This window comes from Trachypithecus francoisi, unplaced genomic scaffold (genome assembly GCF_009764315.1).
Source record: "Trachypithecus francoisi isolate TF-2019V2 unplaced genomic scaffold, Tfra_2.0 Contig01440, whole genome shotgun sequence".
NCBI classification, from domain to species: Eukaryota; Metazoa; Chordata; class Mammalia; order Primates; family Cercopithecidae; genus Trachypithecus; species Trachypithecus francoisi.
Window position 1 is genome coordinate 22,677,046 of NW_022681431.1, and position 21,172 is coordinate 22,698,217.

General features: G+C 35.4%; 1 long non-coding RNA gene across 1 annotated transcript in view; it reads left to right on the forward strand.

The window, feature by feature from the left end:
* LOC117092217 overlaps positions 1 to 17,430 on the forward strand; it is a 43,910-nt gene extending 26,480 nt beyond the window's left edge. The window contains exon 3 of the long non-coding RNA XR_004440673.1: positions 16,914 to 17,430. This is a non-coding gene — a long non-coding RNA (uncharacterized LOC117092217). The remainder of the gene's footprint in view (positions 1 to 16,913) is intronic.
* Positions 17,431 to 21,172: the final 3,742 nt, after the last annotated feature.

The window sequence follows — 21,172 nt, forward strand, 5'->3', positions numbered from 1 at the left end:
TTTTTTTACCTGAGGAACCTATCCTCTTAATCTCCCTTTCCTGTCTTTCTGTTAAGAGCCATCCCCAGTATCTGAGAAGCTATGAGACAATCTTTCTTAGCATATGATTTATGGGTATTTGTCCTGGAAAAGAGCAGAATTAGCCAGAAGCCCTGATAATCTCCCATATTTCTTTTATTTGATGTAAATAATTATCTATGAGCACTCCACTTTGATTCCTAATAGTGTGGTTCATTGATGAGATTCCGATGAGATTTTAAGAAGCCCCAAGAGGCAAGAAAGAAGGGAGACAGATGGAAAACAAGCAATTAAAAGTGTAGTGATGAGTATGAAAAATGAGAAAAGATCCATTTAGAAATAATAAGTTTTAAAAAGCTAAGGAAAGAGATTGTTATCTATAGCAGGAGAAACCTAAGGAAGTAATGAATAAAAAATTCCAAAATTAAAGTACGAGTGGACCTAAAAAGTCAAAGAAGAACTACTAAACATGACATAAACACACATAGAGAGACAGGGAATGCAAGCAAATGAATGAGAAAGTCCAGTGTGAAATATTTTTAAATAATATCTTGACTTACATTATATAAGAATAAGAGAATTAAAAAAGCTAATTTTGAATCTTTGTAAAAGTTGATTCCTAAAATTTTGACCTGTTATAAAATTAGCGTTGATTCCCAGTTCTCATTGGTCCAAGACTCTGCCACATGAACTTTCTTGTTGTGTCTCAAAGGGACAAAATAGATGTTAGTACTTCAAGCAGGTTTGTTTTCCTTCAATTACGCTATTTACTTTCTGCAATGCAAAGACTTTCATCAATGATCTTCTGTTAAAAATAAAATGCTATATGTACAATGCACACACATCTTGTTGAAAACAGAACAGAGCTTTTACTATTTTAGCTTCACTCAGGCATTTAGTACAAGTCTGCTCTTATGTTAAGCTATATTGTGTTCCTACCTTCTCATTTAAGAGTGACATGGAGATCCAATTTATAAGCATCTAGCTGAATGCTGAGGCATTCATGTCTTGTGAGGACATACACAAGTGTAGTAGGCATGAATGGGTTTGCTGAGCTAGTCACAGTTCATTGGAAGCCGAAGATGAATGAATAACAAAGAGGACATTTTAAATTATCATTTTGATTTCAATTTACTGCTACACCCACAAGTCTCTCTAAGTAATAGAGCAAATAACCACTCTATAAAAGGAAAACCACTCATCCTTTACACAAACCAAGAGGACTGTAATAATTACTGGGGACTTGAATAGGGCTAAATTGTCAACTAAAAATGATAACAAGCTGTATGAGTATTACAACTCCAAAATTGAGCTTGTAGAATTTTTAATCTTGCTTACGTTTGTTTTTTTCTTCTACTGAGAATTATGAAACAATGTGATCAGAACAGAGTTCTGATATAGTTTCTAAAACAATTCACTTGGACAAAAACTAGAATATGAAAAAGTTCTCTGAACCAGAATAACCTTTTTTATTCCAGTACTTTCAATTATATTTTATATAATCAGAATATATTGCTAAACATACACATATGGATTTCCGTGGGTGAATAATTTTGTGTGTATTTGTTCACCAAAGTTTTGGGGTACCTGATATACAACAGATATCAAATATTTAATTTACTCTTTACAATAAACCAGTTAAATGGGTATTACAATTCCTAATTTAGAGAAGAAGGAAGAGAGATTTTGTTAAAATTAGACTCAATGAACACAGCTACAGGTTGATGAAGGTGATATGCAATTTGTACCCAGGAATTTTGGCCCTTGTTATGGGTTAAATTGTGTTTCCCAAAAACAGATGTTGATGTCCTAATCCCCAGTGCCTGAGAATGTGAACTCATATGGAAATAGGTTCATTGGCAGGGTGCGGTGGCTCGTGCCTATAATCCCAGCTACTCGGGAAGCTGAGGCAGGAGAATCACTTGAACCTGGGAGGTGGAGATTGAAGTGAGCTGAGATCGTGCCATTGTACTCCAGCCTGGGCAACAAGAGCAAAACTCTGCCTCAAAAGAAAAAAAAAAGAAAAAAGAAACAGGTTCATTGTAAATGAGTTAGATTAATTAATTAAGATGAAGTCATAATGGAGTAGGGTGGACCATTAATGCAATATGACTGATGTCTTTATAAAAAGACAACAAGGGACACAGAGACAGACACACAAGGACAAAACAAGTAGTGAGATTAAAAAAAATCCATCATCAGTCCATGATACTTTGTTATTGCAGCTCTAGAAAATGAATATAACCCCCTGAACCCATGTTCCTTCTCCTGTGGCACACTGCCTCCACTTCTTAGGAATGTGGGACCAAAGAAAGTTTGAAGCCATGGAAATGATTTTACTCAAAAGTTTTCTATGACTTTCAAACGCTCATCTTCTCTCTTCGTTCTCCCTATCTTCCACTTCTTTCACTTTATTGGTCAGACATCGAGATAAACACTATACACACATTATTTTGTCTTATTTTAGCAATAGCCAAAGAACAAGTACTACAATTATTATCTTTATATTATAAATGAAGAAACTGAGACTTAGAGAGTTAAACTTGCCAAAGGTTACAAATAAAGTAAGTTATGGAACGGGGATTCAGAGCGGAATCTAACTGATTTCAGAACCCAAATTCAAGCCATCTTCTCATACTGCATTATTTCAGTCTAATTCAGGCCTTGATAGTATACAATTCACTGTTTATACTTTCGAATAAAGGTAAACAAAAGTAAATGGAAGCAACGTCTAAAAACAATGTCTAACAAAATTATACCCTGTGGAACCTTAGGGAATACGATGAAGAAAGAACAAATATTTGGTGCCAGCTTACACTATATTAGGTAAAAGGTTAAATTGAATTTACATATTTTCTTATTTAATTATCAGAATATAATTTAGATCCATTGTGCAAGCAAAGCAGTGAGGCTCACAGGATTATATAGAGTGTACATGACAGAGGCAAGATTCAAATCTAGTACTTTATGCCTCATACTTTCCAGTTCCCACTGAAATAGATGAGAAGTTTGTCACTAAAAGCAACTGAGTGCATTGTTTCTTTTTTATCTCCATCTCATTTTCCATACATATCTCTACAGTATTTATAATTTTAGGTCTTCCAATGAGCCCTTTCACTTTATGTTTTCTTTTTTTTTTTTCAGAGATTTCTAAAATACCACTGGTTGCTTTTCACAGATGTCACATTCTGAAGAATTGGGAGGAATGTCGATACGCATAGGGAAAGATGCCCAGCATACAAGGCAGTGACTGTGCATGTTCTCCCAGGCCATAGGCATCAGCATTCCTTTCCAGAAAGCAATTGGAGAGGATCAACAGAACACTATTTATATAAGGAAACAAGATACCCTGGTACCTACATTTCTATTCTCCCATCTATCAAAGACTGTAGAAATGGTTCTTGGTTAAGTTAGGAATGGAGGAAAGACTGAGAAGTATAAGTAAAATGATTCTGTACTCTAACATATCACTGACGGCTGTGAACTGAATTGTGTTCCCATGACATTCATATATTAAAGCTCTAACCTCCAATGTGAAGGTACTTGGAAATTAGTCTTTTGAGATGTTATTAGCTTTATAAGAGTGGGGCTCTCATGATGAGATTAGTACCTTTATAAGAAGACATACCAGAGAGCTTACTGTCTCTCTGTTTCTCCTCCATGTGTAGACTCAAGAAGGCAGCAGTCCTCAAGCCAAGAAGAGGGGTCTTGCCTCTGGAACTGTGAGAAATAAATTTCTGCTGTTTAAGTCACCAGTCTAGGGTATTTTGTTATGATAGCCCAAGCAGACTAAGACACCACCCAGTAGAAATTTTTGTGGTGATGATGAAAATGTTATATATCTATGATGTTCAATATTACTGTAACTAGTCACATTTGGGTAATGTGGATGAAGAACTGAATTGTTAATTTTATTCAACTGTATTTAATTAAAATTTGTCTAGCTGTGTTTGGCTAGTGCTTACCATATTGGACAGTGCAGCTGTACAACAAAACACAGTATTGTTGCAATTTGTCCCCTAAAGAAGACTGCAGTATAGCTGTCTGGTCGCATCATTCCCATACATACTCCCATCTGCCCCAACAGCTGGTCCTACAGTGACCATGTCCCACTGACAGACCACTGCAGAGTCACCCAGCATGAAAGGTGACCCAACAGCAGCCTCATCTCCTCAGAGAGACAGATGCCTGCCTAGCTGTGCCCATACATGCCAAGCTGGTCATCACATAAGATAACCATAGCACTGTCATCACAAATTCTCACAGCCTAGGCCACTGAGGCAATTGCAGACATTGCTGACACAAAAGATGCTGACACAGATTATAGCTAAAGAGACTGCATTATGCTATTGAGTCTACTCAAAACCAAACTAAATGCAACATAACCAAATAAAACCCTAGAACCCATCTACAGCAAAGAGCCTTCCCATAAAAGCTACTCCATAAAGATCACACCACAGCACCGCAGCCTGGGTAATAGAGCAAAATTCCATTCGAAATTAAATAAATAGGTAAATTTTTTAAAGGTACTGCATAAAATTGTAAAAAGTTTTTATTCCAACAGATATGCAGATATCAATGTAAGGACACAAGAAACATGAATAATCAAGGAAACATGACACCTCCAAAGGACACAATAAGTCTCCAGTAACAGACCCCAAAGAAAAGAACACTAACAAAATGCCTGAAAATAAATTTAAAATAATGATCATAAGGAAACTCATCGAAATACAAGGAAATACACACAAATAATTCAATGAAATTAAGAAAACAATTCATGGTCTGAATGAAAATCAACAGTCATAATTATAAAAAAGAATTAAACAGACACGTTGGGGCTAAATAATGCAGTAAATAAAATGAAAAACACAATTGAGTGCTTCAACAACAGAATAGATCAAGCAGAAGAAAAAAGTGTTTAAACTTGAAGTTAGCTATTTTTGAAATAACCCACTCAGAATATTAAAAATAAATAAAAGTAATAAAAACTAAAGGATGCCTACAGGACTCATGGGACACCATAAAATAAACAGGAGTTACAGTGGAAGAAGAGAGGGATAAACGCACAGAAAACCTATTTAATAAAATAATAGCTGAAATCTTCCCCAGTATAGGGAGAGAGATGATCATTCAGATTCAGAAAATTCAAATATCCTCAATTACCTTTAACCCAAATGGATCTGCTTGAAGGCATTTTATACTCACTACCAAATTCAAAACAGAGAGAATTCTAAAACATGAAAGAGAATAGCATCAAGTCACATAGAAGAGAATCTCCATTAGACTACCTGCAGACTTCTCAGCAGAAACCTTGCAGGCCAGGAGAGAATAAAACAATATATTCAAATTCTGAAAGAATAAAAAGAACTGTCAACTAAGAATACTACTTTCAACAAAGCTATACTTCAGAAATATAGAAGTAAAGACTTCCCCAGACAAACATAATCTGAGAAAATTTATAACTACTAAATCAGCCTTACAAGAACTGCTTAAGAGAGTGCTACAACTGGAAACAAAAGGACAATAATTACCATCATGAAAATACAATAAAATAGAAAACTTGCCAGTAGAAATAAATCCATAAATTGAACTCAGAATACCCCAGTGATGTAACAGTGTAATGTAAATCTCTCAATCCTTTAGTATGGAAGGTTCAAGTCAAAATAGTCAAAAACAGTAAGGTATCATTAGCAGCTAAGGAACACATAATAGATTTTTAACAAAGTAAATTAAGACAACAAAAATATAAATTGTGGAGAGGAGAGAAAATGTCTAGAGTATTTTTATGTCACCAAAGTTAAATTGCTCTCAACTTAAAATAGGTTATTACAACCACAAGACTTTTTATGTTATCCTTATGGTAACCGCAAAGAAAGAAATTGTAGCAGATATACAAATAATCCAAAAAAGAAAACAAGGCTCAGCATGACAGAAAACCACCAAACCACAGAATAAAAAACAAAGAGAGGAAGAAAGAAACAAAGGATCTACAAAATATTCAGAAAAAAATTAACAAAAAGGAAGGAGTAAATCCTTAAGTTCTTATCTATTAATAATAACCTGGAATGTAAGTGGATCAAATTCTCAAATAAAAATACATAGAGTAGCTGAATGGATAAAAACAGCAACAAAAACAAACAAAAAAACAGAAGACCCAACTATATGATGCTTGTAAGAGATTCATCTCACTGTTAAAGACAAACAAACTGAATGTGAAGAAATGACAAAAGACATTTCATAGAGAAAAAGAGTAGCCACCTTTATATAAGGTAAATTAGACTTTAAGTCAAATATTGTATAAAGAGACATAGAAGTCATTATATAATGGTAAAGACAATTCAAGAAGAGACTATAATAATTATAAATAAATGTGCACCCAACACTGAGGCACTCAGCTACTAAAGCAAATATTAACAGACCTAAGCAGAGAGAAGGACAGCAATATCACAAAAGTATGAGACTTTATCACCTAACTTTCAACAATGAACAGGTGATCTGTTCACAAAAAAATAGACAAAGAAATATTAGATATAAATCATATCATAGACAAAATGAACCTAACAGACATTTACAGAACATTCAGGACATTTCATGCAACAGCATCAGAATACTTATTTTCCTCAACTGCATATGGAACATTCTCCAGGATACATCACATGTTATGCCACAAAACAAGTCTTAAATTTAATAAGACAGAGATAATATCAGGTATCTTTTCCAACCACAATGATATTAAACTATATAAATGAACAATAAATAAAACTTTCTAAACTTTATGAAAACATAAAAATTAAACAACATACTTTTGAAAGATCAAGGAGTTAATACATTTTTTAAAAATTGAAAAATTTGAGACAAACAAGAATGGAAACACATCATACCAAATCTACGGGACCCAGCAAAAACAATTCTAAGTAGAAAATATATAACAATAAATCCCTACATCAAAAAAGAAGAAAGATTTATAATAAATAAGCTAATGATTCAACTCAAGGAACCAGAAAAACAAGCTCAAACTAAACACAAAATTGGTAGAGGAAAGAAATGCTAAAACTCAGAGTAGAAGTAAATAAAACAAAAACTAAACAAAATGAAGAGTTGGTTTATTGAAAAGATAAACAAAATTAACAAATCTTTACCTAGATTAAGAAAAAATGAAAGAATACTCAAAAACAGTTTAAAAGGAGACATTACAATTGATATCACAGAAATACAATGAATCATAAAAGACTATTATAGAAACCTAAATGTCAAATAACTTAATAATAGAAGAAATGGATAAACTCCAGGATATATACAACCTATGAAGATTAAATTATAGTGAAACAGAAATCTAAACAGACCAGTAATGAGTGACGAAACTGAATCTAATAAAAAGTCTTTTATCAAAGAAAAGCTCAGGATATGATGACTTCACTGCTGAACTCTATTGAATATGCAAATAATAAGAATATCAATGATCCATAAACTATTCCAAAAAATTGAGGAAGAAGGAATACTTCCAAACTTATTCATGAGGCTGGGATTACCCTGTCTGCAAAACCAGAAAAGGACACACACACACACACACACACACACACACAACTAAACAAAACAAAAACTTATAGACCAGTAGCTCTGATGACCATAGATTAAAAAATTCCCAACAAGACACTAGCAAACCAAAGCCATCATCACATTAAAGAGATGATTCACTATGATCAACTGGGAGTCATCCCAGGGATGCAAGGATGATTTACAGAAATCGATAAATGTGATGGACCACATTAGCAGAGAGAAAGATAAAAATTATATGTTTATTTCAATAGATGCAAAAAAATCCTTTGACAAAACCCAATATCCCTTCATGATAAAAATTATAACAAATTAGGCATAAAAGGTGTGTACTTCAACACAGTAAAGACTATATATGCCACACTCACAGTTAACATCTTACTGAATGGAGAAAAGGTGAACACATTTCCTCTGAGATTAAGAACAAATGAGAATGCTCACTTTTACCACTGCTATTCAACATAGTATTGGAAGTGCTGGCTAGAGAAATTAGCTGAGAGAGAGAGAGAGAAAAAAACAAAACAAAACAAAAACAACAACAACAAAAAAACTCATCCAAATTGGGAAGAGGAAGTCAAATTGTCCCTTTTGCAAATGACATGATTTTTTATAAGAAAACACTAAGGATTTCAACAACTAAACTGTTAGAACTAATAAACAAATTCAGATAAGTTGCAGGACACAAAATCAAAATACCAAATTCATTATATGCCAACAGTGAGCTATCTGAAAAATAAATAAATAATAATTTCATTTACAATAGCCACAAAAAATAAGCTACCTAGAAATAAACAGGTTAAAGATCTCTACACCGAAAACTATTAAACATTAATGCAAGAAATTTAAAAAGACAGAAAAACATGGAAAGATGTCCCATAGGAATGGATTGAAACAATTAGTATTATTAAAATAGCCAATATAATGGTAGTTAAAACTACCCCAAAAGATCTGCAAATATAATGTAAGCCCTATCAAAATTCTAAGAACACTTCACAGAAATAGAAAAAAAAAAAAATCTAAAATGTATGTAAAACCACAAAAGACTCTGAGCAGCCAAAGCTATCCTCAGCAAAAAGGAACAAAGCTGGAGACATCAAACTACCTGACTTCAAAATATACTACCAACATATAATAGCTATGGCATAAAAACAGACATGGAGGCCAGGCGCAGTGGCTCACGCCTGTAATCCCAGCACTGTGGGAGGCCGAGGAGGGTGGATCACAAGGTCAGGAGATCAAGACCATCCTGGCTAACATGGTGAAATCCCGTCTCTACTAAAAATATAAAAAATTAGCTGGGCGTGGTGGCGGGCGCGTGTAGTCCCAGATACTCGGGGGGGCTGAGACAGGAGAATGGTTTGAACCTGGGAGGCGGAGCTTGCAGTGAGCCAAGACTAGGCCACTGTACGCCAGCCTGGGTGACAGAGTGAGACTCCGTCTCAAAAAAAAAAAAAAAAAAAAGACACAGATATGGGTCAGTAGAACAGAATAGAAAACCCAGAAGTAAATTCAAGATCTTCAGCAAACTGATTTTCAACAAAGTTTCTAAGAACACAGGCTGTAGAAAAGCTAGTATTTTCAATAAACAGCGCTGGAAAAATTGGATATCTACATGCAGAAGAATGAGAGTAGACCCCTATCTGTCACCATATAGAAAAATCAACTCAAAATGGAATAAAGACTTAAATGTAAGATGGAAAATTATGAAACTACTAGAAGAAATCACAGAGGAAAGGTTGCATGACATTGGCTGAGCAAGGATATTTTAAACAAGACCTCAAAAGCACAACAATAGACAAATGAGATTACATCAAACTAAAAAGTACAACAAATGAAGCTATTAACAGAGAGAAGAGAAAACCTACAGAATAAAATAAAATGTTTGCAAATTACACATCTAACAAGGTGTTAATATCCAGACTACATAAAAAACTCAGACAGCAAAAAGACAAGTAACTTGATTTAAAAATGAGCAAAATACCTTAACAGACATTTCTTAAAAAAAAAAAAAAAAAAAAAAAATCGCCAACAGGGATGTTTTTAAAATGCTTAACATCATCAGGGAAATGCAAATCAAATTCACAATGAAGTACCACTTCACTCTAGGTAGAATGATGATTATCAAAAACACAAAAGAAAATAAATATCAGTAAGAATGTGGAGAAAAGGGTGTGTGTGTGTGTGTGTGTGTGTGTGTATGAATACTATTCAGCCATAGAAAAGAATGAAGTCTTGTTATTTGTGACTACATGGATGAACCTGGAGGACATCATGTTAAGTGAAATAAGCTAGGCACAGAAAGACAAATAGTGCTTGATCTCATTCATATGTGGAATTAAAAAGAAAGAAAGAAAGAAATAGAATAGAAACAGAGTACAAGAGTAGTTACCAGAGACTTGCAAGGGGACAGGTTAGGGAGAGGATGGAAAGAGGTTGGTCAATGGGTACAAAGTTGAAAGTAGATAGCACAAATAAATTCTGGTGTTCCATTGCACAGTGAGGGGACTATGGTTAACAGTAAACTATTGTATATTACAAAATAGACAAGAGAGGCTTTTGGATGTTCTCAACAGAAAGAAATGATAAATGTATGAGGTGATGGATACACTAAAGACCCTGAAAGATCATTGTACAACATAGATATGCATTGAAACATCAAATTTTACCCCCTCAATATGAACAATTACAATGTCTCAGTTTAAAAAATTAAAAATTAAATTTAAAAAGACTAAAGCTAAACAGAACATATGCTAAATTATCTTCTGGAACAGGTGTGGTACCTTAGGTGTAGGCCCAAGGGAAAGAGACTCTAGGACAGAGACATGTACCCAAAATTATTGGAGGATGCCCTCAGGACTGATGCCTGTCTGGAAATAGGATTAAGCCAAAGGAGAATTTTAACTGAAATGTTGATCCCATTAGATCTCTGGTGCCAACGTGGTCCTTCAGAAGCATCCTATCCTGGTGGAATGGGGGCTGAGCCTTTAGACCCGTTATCGTTCCCCACAATTGACCTGCCATTGTTTGAACTTTGGCCCCAGTGAAGATCATGATTTAGGCAAGAAAGTTCTCTTCCACAGAGGGCATTGAAAGTGACTCATCTGTGCATGGTCATCTGCACAGCTACTCTCATATGTGGGTGGAATGTTTGTCTCAGTCCTGAAGGAGTAATCTGGGCTGTACAGCATAGTATCAACTATGCTTGATTTAAAATATTATTTTACTTTATTGCCATAAAGATGTTCTTACCTATCTGTTCATAGTCCCAGTTTTTTGTCTCATAAAATAGATGTGTCTCCACAAGGGCATTAAGTGTATACTGCTAATCCTTTATGTAGGTTTACCTCCAAAGCAAGCGTTGCATAGAATAACTTTTTTAAAAAAAAAAGACTTATTTTCAGAGCTAGTTATGTTAAATTATCAAAGACTGTAAGGGACGATCTTTTCAGAAAGACTTTCTGGAAGGTTGAGAGGTCCAAACTTTAGTGTTCTGCCTGTTTGTTCTACTAATCAAATGCTAAAAGTGGCTAAAAATAAAGTAAGGCTTTCATTTTAAATATTAGGAAAGTACAGCCCAGAAATATCGGGAGAAATGCTTAGTATTTTTATTCGTGTGTCTATTCAATGTGTTATTCATTGAATTTCAACTATGTGCCAGGTACTGCTAAATACCAGGATATAAAAAAGTAAGTGGTGAGTCTTGCAGTTGAGGGACTGTAGTCTCATAGAAAAGCCAAGTGAATTATAAAATAATGTAATAACTGCTCTGTATTAGGCTGAATTGTGGTCCCCCAAAGATATGATCACCAATATCATCAGGATGTGATTTTATTTGAAAAAAGAATGTTTGCCGATGTACTTAATTCAGGATCTTCATATGAGATATTTTTGGTTTTGGCGGTCTCTAAATTCAATGATGAATGCACTTTAAAAAGACAGAATAGGATGATGTTGGCTTCGTAAAATGAGTTAGGGAGGATTCCCTCTTTTTTTACTGATTGGAATAGTTTCAGAAGGAATGGTACCAACTCCTCCTTGTACCTCTGGTAGAATTCGGCTGTGAATCCATCTGGTCCTGGACTTTTTTGCTTTGTAGGCTATTAATTATTGCCTCAATTTCAGAGCCTGCTATTGGTCTATTCACGGATTCAACTTCTTCCTGGTTTACTCTTGGGAGAGTGTAAGTGTCCAGGAAATTATCCATTTCTTCTAGGTTTTCTAGTTTATTTGCATAGAGGTGTTTATAGTATTCTCTGATGGTAGTTTGTATTTCTGTGGGGTCGGTGGTGATATTCCCTTTATCATTTTTTATTGCGTCTACTTGATTCTTCTCTCTTTTCTTCTTTATTAGTCTTTCTAGCAGTCTGTCAATTTTGTTGATCTTTTCAAAAAACCAGCTCCTGGATTCATTGACTTTTTTGGAGGGTTTTTTGTGTCTCTATCTCCTTCAGTTCTGCTCTGATCTTAGTTATTTCTTGCCTTCTGCTAGCTTTTGAATGTGTTTGCTCTTGCTTCTCTAGTTCTTTTAATTGTGATGTTAGGGTGTCAATTTTAGATCTTTCCTGCTTTCTCTTGTGGGCATTTAGTGCTATAAATTTCCCTCTACACACTGCTTTAAATGTGTCCCAGAGATTCTGGTATGTTGTGTTTTTGTTCTCACAGGTTTCAAAGAACATCTTTGTTTCTGCCTTAATTTCGTTATGTACCCAGTAGTCGTTCAGGAGCAGGTTGTTCAGTTTCCATGTAGTTGAGCGGTTTTGATTGAGTTTCTTAGTCCTGAGTTCTAGTTTGATTGCACTGTGGTCTGAGAGACAGTTTGTTAAAATTTCTGTTCTTTTACATTTTCTGAGGAATGCTTTAATTCCAACTATGTGGTCAATTTTGGAATAAGTGCGATGTGGTGCTGAGAAGAATGCATATTCTGTTGATTTGGGGTGGAAAGTTCTGTAGATGTCTATTAGGTCTGCTTGGTGCAGAGTTGAGTTCAATTCCTGGATATCTTTGTTAATTTTCTATCTCATTCATCTGTCTAATGTTAACAGTGGGGTGTTAAAGTCTCCCATTATTATTGTATGGGAGTCTAAGTCTCTTTGTAAGTCTCTAAGGACATGCTTTATGAATCTGGGTGCTCCTGTATTGGTGCATATATATTTAGGATAGTTAGCTCTTCCTGATGAATTGATCCCTTTACCATTGTGTAATGGCCTTCTTTGTCTCTTTTGATCTTTGTTGGTTTAAAGTCTGTTTTATCAGAGACTAGGATTGGAACCCCTGCTGGTTTTTGTTTTCCATCTGCTTGGTAGATCTTCCTCCATCCCTTTATTTTGAGCCTATGTGTGTCTCTGCATGTGAGATAGGTCTCCTGAATACAGCAAACTGATGGGTCCTGACTCTTTATCCAGTTTGCCAGTCTGTGTCTTTTAATTGGACCATTAATGCATTTACATTTAAGGTTAATATTGTTATGTGTGAATTTGATCCTGTCATTATGATATTGTCTGGTTATTTTGTTCGCTAGTTGATGCAGTTTCTTCCTAGCATCAATGGACTTTACATTTTGACATGTTTTTGCAATGGCTGGTACCTGTTGATACCAAAGCCTGGCAGAGATACAACAGACAAAGAGAATATTAGACCAATATCCCTGATGAACATCGATGCAAAACTCCTCAATAAAATACTGGAAAACCAAATCCAGCAGCACATCAAAAAGCTTATCCACCATGATCAAGTGGGCTTCATCCTGGAGATGCAAGGTTGGTTCAACATACACAAATCAATAAACATAATCCAGCATATAAACAGAACCAAAGACAAAAACCACATAATTATCTCAATAGATGCAGAGAAGGCCTTTGACAAAATTCAACAGCCCTTCATGCTAAAAACTCTCAATAAATTCGGTATTGGTGGTATGTATCTCAAAATAATAAGAGCTATTTAAGACAAACCCACAGCTAATATCATACTGAATGGGCAAAAACTGGAAGCATTCCCTTTAAAAACTGGCACAAGACAGGGATGCCCTCTCTCACCTCTCCTATTCAACATAGTGTTGGAAGTTCTGGCTAGGACAATCAGGCAAGAGAAAGAAATCAAGGGTATTCAGTTAGGAAAAGAAGAAGTCAAATTGTCCCTGTTTGCAGATGGCATGATTACATATTTAGAAAACCCCCATTGTCTCAGCCCAAAATCTCCTTAAGCTGATAAGAAAATTCAGCAAAGTCTCAGGATGCAAAATCTATGTGCAAAAATCACAAGCATTCTTATACACCAGTAACAGACAAACAGAGAGCCAAATCAGGAATGAACTCCCATTCACAATAGCTTCAAAGAGAATAAAATACCTAGGAATCCAACTTACAAGGGATGAAAAGGACCTCTTCAAGGAGAACTACAAACCACTGCTCAGTGAAATAAAAGAGGACACAAACAAATGGAAGAGCATACCATTCTTATGGATAGGAAGAATCAATATTGTGAAAATGGCCGTACTGCCCAAGGTAATTCGTAGATTCAATGCCATCCCCATTAAGCTACCAATGACTTTCTTCACAGAATTGGAGAAAACTGCTTTAAATTTCTTATGGAACCAAAAATGACCCCACATTGCCAAGACAATCCTAAGCCAAAAGAACAAAGCCGGAGGCATCACACTACCTGACTTCAAACTATACTACAAGGCTACAGTAACTGAAACAGCATGGTACTGGTACCAAAACAGAGAGATAGACCAATGAAACAGAACAGAGCCCTCAAAAATAATACCACACGTCTACAACCATCTGATCTTTGACAAACCTGACAAAAACAAGAAATGGGGAAAGGATTCCCTATTTAATAAATGGCGCTGGGAAAATTGGCTAGCCATAAGTAGAAAGCTGAAACTGGATCCTGTCCTTACTCCTTATACAAAAATTAATTCAAGATGGATTAGAGACTTAAATGTTAGACCTAAAACCATAAAAACCCTAGAAGAAAACCTAGGTAATACCATTCGGGACATAGGCATGGGCAAGGACTTCATGTCTAAAACACCAAAAGCAATGGCAACAAAAGCCAAAATTGACAAATGGGATCTAATTAAACTAAAGAGCTTCTGCACAGCAAAAGAAACTACCATCAGAGTGAACAGACAACCTACAGAATGGGAGAATATTTTTGTAATCTACGCATCTGACAAAGGACTTATATCCAGAACCTACAGAGAACTCAATCAAATTTAAAGAAAAAAACAAACAACCCCATCAAAAAGTGCGCAAAGTATATGAACAGACACTTCTCAAAAGAAGACATTCATACAGCCAACAGACACATGAAAAAATGCACATCATCACTTGCCATCAGTGAAATGCAAGTCGAAACCACAATGAGATACCATCTCACACCAGTTAGAAAGCCAATCATTAAAAAATCAGGAAACAACAGGTGCTGGAGAGGATGTGAAGAAGTAGGAACGCTTTTACACTGTTGGTGGGACTGTAAACTATTTCAACCATTGTGGAAAACAATATGGCGATTCCTCAAGGATCTAGAACTAGAAATAACATTTGACCCAGTCATCCCATTACTGGGTATATAACCAAAGGATTATGTCATGCTACTATAAAGACACATGCACACGTATGTTTATTGCGGCACTATTCACAATAGCAAAGACTTGGAATCAACCCAAATGTCCATCAATGACAGACTGGATTAAGAAAATGTGGCACATATACACCATGGAATGCTATGCAGCCGTAAAAAAGGATGAGTTCGTGTCCTTTGTGGGGACATGGATGCAGCTGGAAACCATCATTCTCAGCAAAGAACAGAACAGAAAACCAAATCACAAGAACAGAAAACCAAATACCGCATGTTCTCACTCATAGGTGGGAAGTGAACGATGAGATCACTTGGACACAGGAAGGGGAACATCACACACTGGGTCATATTGTGGGGAGGGATGGAAGGGATAGCATTAGGAGATATACCTAATGTAAATGACAAGTTAATGGGTGCAGCACAGTAACATGGCACATGTATACATATGTAACAAACCTGCACATTGTGCACATGTACCCTAGAACTTAAAGTATAATAATAATAAAAAAAATGACAGAATAGGAAACACACAATGATAAGGGAAGAAGGCCACATGAAGACAGGCAGAGACTGGGGCTATGCTTCCCAATCTAAGGAATGCCAGGAATCCCTGGAAGCCAAAAAGAACAATAAAGTATTCCTGCCTAGAGCCTTCAGAGGGAGCGTGGTCCTACCAACACTGATTTTGGAGTTCAGACCTAAAAAGTGTGAGAATACAAATGTCCTCTGTCTCCAGTTAGTAAGTGGTGGTTTGTTGGGACAGCCCAAGGAACTCCCTACCTGCTGTAACAGAGAGAGAAGCAAAATATGTGGTGAAACAGTGTAGAACCAAGCTCTCTGTGGGGCAATGTGGTTTTCCAATGGACATGATATTAGACCCAGAGCTTTAAAAAAGAGTCAGTATTTTCCAGGTGAAGTTAGTTTAGGGCCAATCTACCATTTCATTCCTGTTGACAGAGCTTAAGTTGGTCATGCTGGTGATGTTTGGGAATGATAAGCTCACTGCAGTTGACCTTTGAATAAAACAGATTTGAACTACACGGGCCCACTTACACAGATCGTCTTCTACTTCTGCCACTTCTGAAACAGCAAGACCAACCCCTCCTCTTCCTCCTCCTCCTCAGCCTACTCAACCTTCATCACAAGCATGAAGAACTTTATGATGATCCACTTCCAGTCAATAAATAGTAAATGTATTTTCTCTACTTTATGATTTTCTTAATCATATTCTGCTGTCCTCTAGCTTACTTTACTGTAAGAATATAGGATATAATACATATATAAAATATGTATCAATTGACTGTTTATGTAATCAATAAGGTTTCCAGTCAACAGTAGACTATTAGTAGTTAAGTGTTTGGGGAGTCAAAAGTTATATGCAGATTTTTGACTGCACAGGGTGTGGGGTTCAGCAACCCTGACCTTGTTGCTCAAGGATCAACTGTGGCTATCTTAAACTATGCAAAGTTTATTTTAAGGATAGACATGTAAATAAGTAAACAAGGATTTCAACCATATGCATAGATTTCAAGGGAAGCCAGGCAAAGCAAAGCATCCAAGCTAAGAAGGAGCAGAAACAGTAGCAAAACTAGTCTCTGAGCTTGGAAAAGTCAGTCATTTGAATCCTAAGCAGCTCTAGAAATATTTGCAGCAAAGCTTCTAAATTTTTATTCTAACCCTTTACTATTAATTCAAATCTACCTCTATATCTGTCCACTTACTTTTCTGTTAACAATTTGATGATTTCCCTCCAGATTTCCTAATACAAACTGCAGGGAAAGAATCATATTGAGTCACCTAGTAATCTACCAAACCCTGTCAGAGGCTACTGTCCCTCCTATTCCACTTTTCAAAGCCTGTCAAAGATGACAAAGATGACAAACAAGTGATAAGACTCTAGAAAAGGCTACAGTTGTGAAGGGCCTTAAATGTCTATCTGAACAATTTTAATTTTATTATTTGTTTTGAGGTAATTAAAATATTCTTTTGTATGGGGAAATGTCAAGATTAACTTTGCTTTTTAGAAAGACAACTAAAATGCAATGAGACTCATGGTAAAGGTGTTAGCGAGAAGCTTTTCTAGTGTTCAAACCAAATGAGGGCTGAGATAGAACTGGAATCCAATGTTTTTCTGCCATCCACTCCTTAGTAGTTTCATGTAGAAAGCTGTCTAAAATATGAAGCACACAGATCTCTTGAGATTTTCTGCTTTGATCTTTGGTTTTTTATTTAGCTTCATTTATCACCAGTGTAAATCAGTGGAAAAGGGGATTTGATGACTTCAGGTTCGTAGATGGCGATGTACCATGCTTCCACACCGGAGGGAGGCAAAACTTCAAAATCTTGGCATTTCTATCCATGATTTTAACAGCTTGAGTTATATAAATGCTTTTTGCTGTAGAAAAAAAAAAAAAAAAAAAAAAAAGCCAGGCATCAACCAAAACACCTTCCACAAAATGACTAGGTAATAAAGATTAAATATAGAGTAAATCCATTTCACTTTAGGTAAAAGACAACCCCGGATATTTATTATTGCTGTCTTTTTTAATGTTTTCCTTTTCTTTCTCTTTCAATTAAGATACAACTTTGAGTACTAAGCATTCCAATTGTGTCATTATCCAGACACTTTGGAGAGGGGAGGAAGGAGGGTTGGCAAGATTTATACATATACAGTGCATGCAGGTACAATAGGCACAGAGTAGAAAACAAAGGCTTGTGTCAACCAGTCATTTTCCATCTTACATTTCAAACTGTCATTTTAAACAAGCAAATACAAACATTCCTGAGCAATGAGAAAAAGCAAAGCAGGCTGTTATTTTTATTTTTATTTTTTTTGAGGGGGGTTCTTTTTTTTGGTTCCACTTTTTATCTTTCAGCGAATTTCCTAATAATGCCTTTGACAAGTAACATGCTTTTTCCATTTGCAATAAAACTCACTAAAGAATAAGCGGCCCTCCCTTCCTTTATCAGCTTCCTTTGTTGCTGCTGCCCCAGGAGGCTTTTTTTTTTTTTTTTTCCAAATAAGGCCTCAACCAAGAGGGAGATGTTTTATAGTGAGTAATTACACCAAGATCATTTCATTAACCCTTTATTGTCCTCAAGTCTGATTTAATCTGCTGAAAAAAATAACATAATTGAAAATATAGGAAATCCATAACAATAAATGACAGAGCTGGAAGAGATATGCTTGCATAGTATGTGATGGAAAAATGTACCTTCAGGGACACTGCCTGACCTTTTCAAGAAACCAGCAGTCATAAGTGTGTTCTAGAAGCACACTGAGTTTTCAAAGATACCAAAGGAAGAAGAGAACAACATATTACAGTTAAATGCACTTACCCTCCATTTACACTGAGTATTATGTGCAGTTGGGAAGAGCATGGGCTCTGCAGTCAGATGGAAAGTTCGGATCTAAATTTCCCACCAGGCAAGATACCTAGCCCATGATATATCTTCCTGAGATAATGGAGATTATGTTGGTTCCTAACTCATGGAAGATTGCAAAGAAGAAATGCAACACTGTATATAAAGCTCTAAGCATGAGGTCTGCTTTATAGTAGTTCCCTGAAAAATGTTAGCTGTTCAAGATAAGATAGACAACAGCATCTTTATGCTCTACATTAAGTGACTGCCCTCGCACTAAAAGAATTTGTCATCTAATATAGAGCATAAAGAGTCCAGAGATATTACTGTTTTCTCTGATGAATTTGGTAGGTTGGTTTTAATTATAGGTCTGTTTGGAAGTGTTCATGTCCTCAATCACTCTTCAATTTGTTGTAATATCACACAATTATTCTTGGCCTCTGTTGTCTATCTAAAGCAGGAATATTTTATTACTATTGTCTGTACCATAAGTAAAAGAGATGACCCAGAGCCCATCTAATTTTAGAATTAAAAAACCAAGGAAAGATTTAGCAGTGTAGTATATTGAAAATACCTGTTCATAGTAGTAGTCAAAAACACTTGGATCCAGCATCTCATTTGTTTAGCAATCTTAATGTTGGTGCTTTCTCTTTGGGTTACAGTTTCTTCATTTATGAAGTGGGGGTAGTAATATCTACACAATAGTGTTAATGAGAGGATGAAGTATAGAATATTTTAGAATTTTATTTTGAAATAATATTAGACTTACTAGAGAGTTGTAAAAGTAACACAAATTTTCTTCATCCAGCTTCTCCTGATGTTAACACCTTCCATAGCCATACTACAATTATCAAAACCTGGAAGCTAGCATTGATATCATTCAAATTTAGAGATTCTTAACTAATGTATGTGTATTATACAAATTTCATCAATTTTCTCATTAATGTCCTTTTTTCTGGTCCAAGGTCCAATTCCAAATTTGGTAGTGCATTTAGTTTTCAAGTCTGTTTAGTGATTTCCAGTCTGTGGTATTTTCTCAGTCTTTCTTTGTCATTCATGACCTTAACACTTTTGTCTTGTATGGTACTAACAATTTATCTTTTAGACTCTCCTTCCATTTGGACTTGGCTGATTTATTTTTATAATTAGGTTGAGATTACACATTTCTGTCAAGAATGCAGCCTAATGTGTAGCATTGTGATAATTGTGTGATGAGTCCTCCTCAGTACAACAAAACAGTGAGAACATGATGTTATGGCTTGTTATTAGTGATACTAATTTTGATCACTTGATGAAGATAGGCCCGCCAGATTTTATCACTGTAAGGTGACCATTTATTCCTTGTAATGAATGTCTTATGGTGAGATATTTTGTGACCATACAAGTGTCCCTTTTCTCATACTTCTGTCTACTAATTTTATTATCTACCCATGATTCCTGCCTGCAACCCTTATGTGTTGATTACCTAATGGTCACTTGTTATTCATTATTCCCGCAAATTAATTGGAATTTTACTGTAAGGAAGAGCTATTTCTTCTTCCCTATCTATTTATTTAATTGTTTACTTCCATCAATATGGACTCATGTATATCTATTTTATTGTATGGGTTATAATCTCTTTCCATCAGTGTATATTCTTTGCTTGACTCTTCCTAGATTTGACCATTGAGAGGTATGTCACATTAGGCTCTGAGTTGTTTGAACATGGTCCCATCATTTTCTGAGTAGTTGTTTACTTTCTGGAACCACAAAAATTCCATGCTTAACTTGTACTTTTCCTGCTCAACTTTGGAATCAACAATTTCTCCAAGGAGTCCTAGTTTCTTTATTGGGAAATTGCATTTAGAAATCAAGATCCAGATGCTAGGTGAGCTGATGCTTACTAAGATATTATTGCTTCTAGGTGTTTGCAATAAATACTCTTAGGAAATATGTGTATAATACAAACACATACATACGCACATGCACATATACACATGGCTATATATATACACACACATATACACATACATATGGTTATATGATTTCTCCAGCAATGAGTTAATTTCATTCATTCATTTTTTGATATGTTCTACAGGTTAGAGCTATAACAAAAGTTGTAGTCAGCAAAGTATGACTCCTGCCAATCCTTTTATCTCATTTTCATTTACTCATCCTTTTTACCTTAATGTCATCTTCCCCACCTAGGTAAGCTATGTCATTAGTCTCTGGGTTATCTTTCCTGTATTTATTTTTGCATATATTATCAGGTTATATATATATTTTCTTGTATTCCTGTCTCTTAAATAAAAGTAGCATATCGTAGATATTTATATGTGTTTTGATTTTTTTTCACTTAACAATACATCCAAGAAATTCATCCATCTTACTTAATAAGATATCTTCTTATTCATTTTTATTGCTGCATAGTTCTCTATTGTGTGGCTATACGTTAGTTTATTCAAACGCTCTTCTATGTATGGCACTTGGGTTGTTTCTAATATTTTGCATTTACAAAGAATGCTGCAGTGAATAACCTTGTGCCTATGTACTTTTGTATTTGTATAAGTATCATAACATTTTTAAAGTGTTGTATACATAGCAAAAGTAGTCACTAATCCTTCCAAATTTGTAGAGGGCCTAGGCTGACATCCAGAAGTGTTTGAGGTAT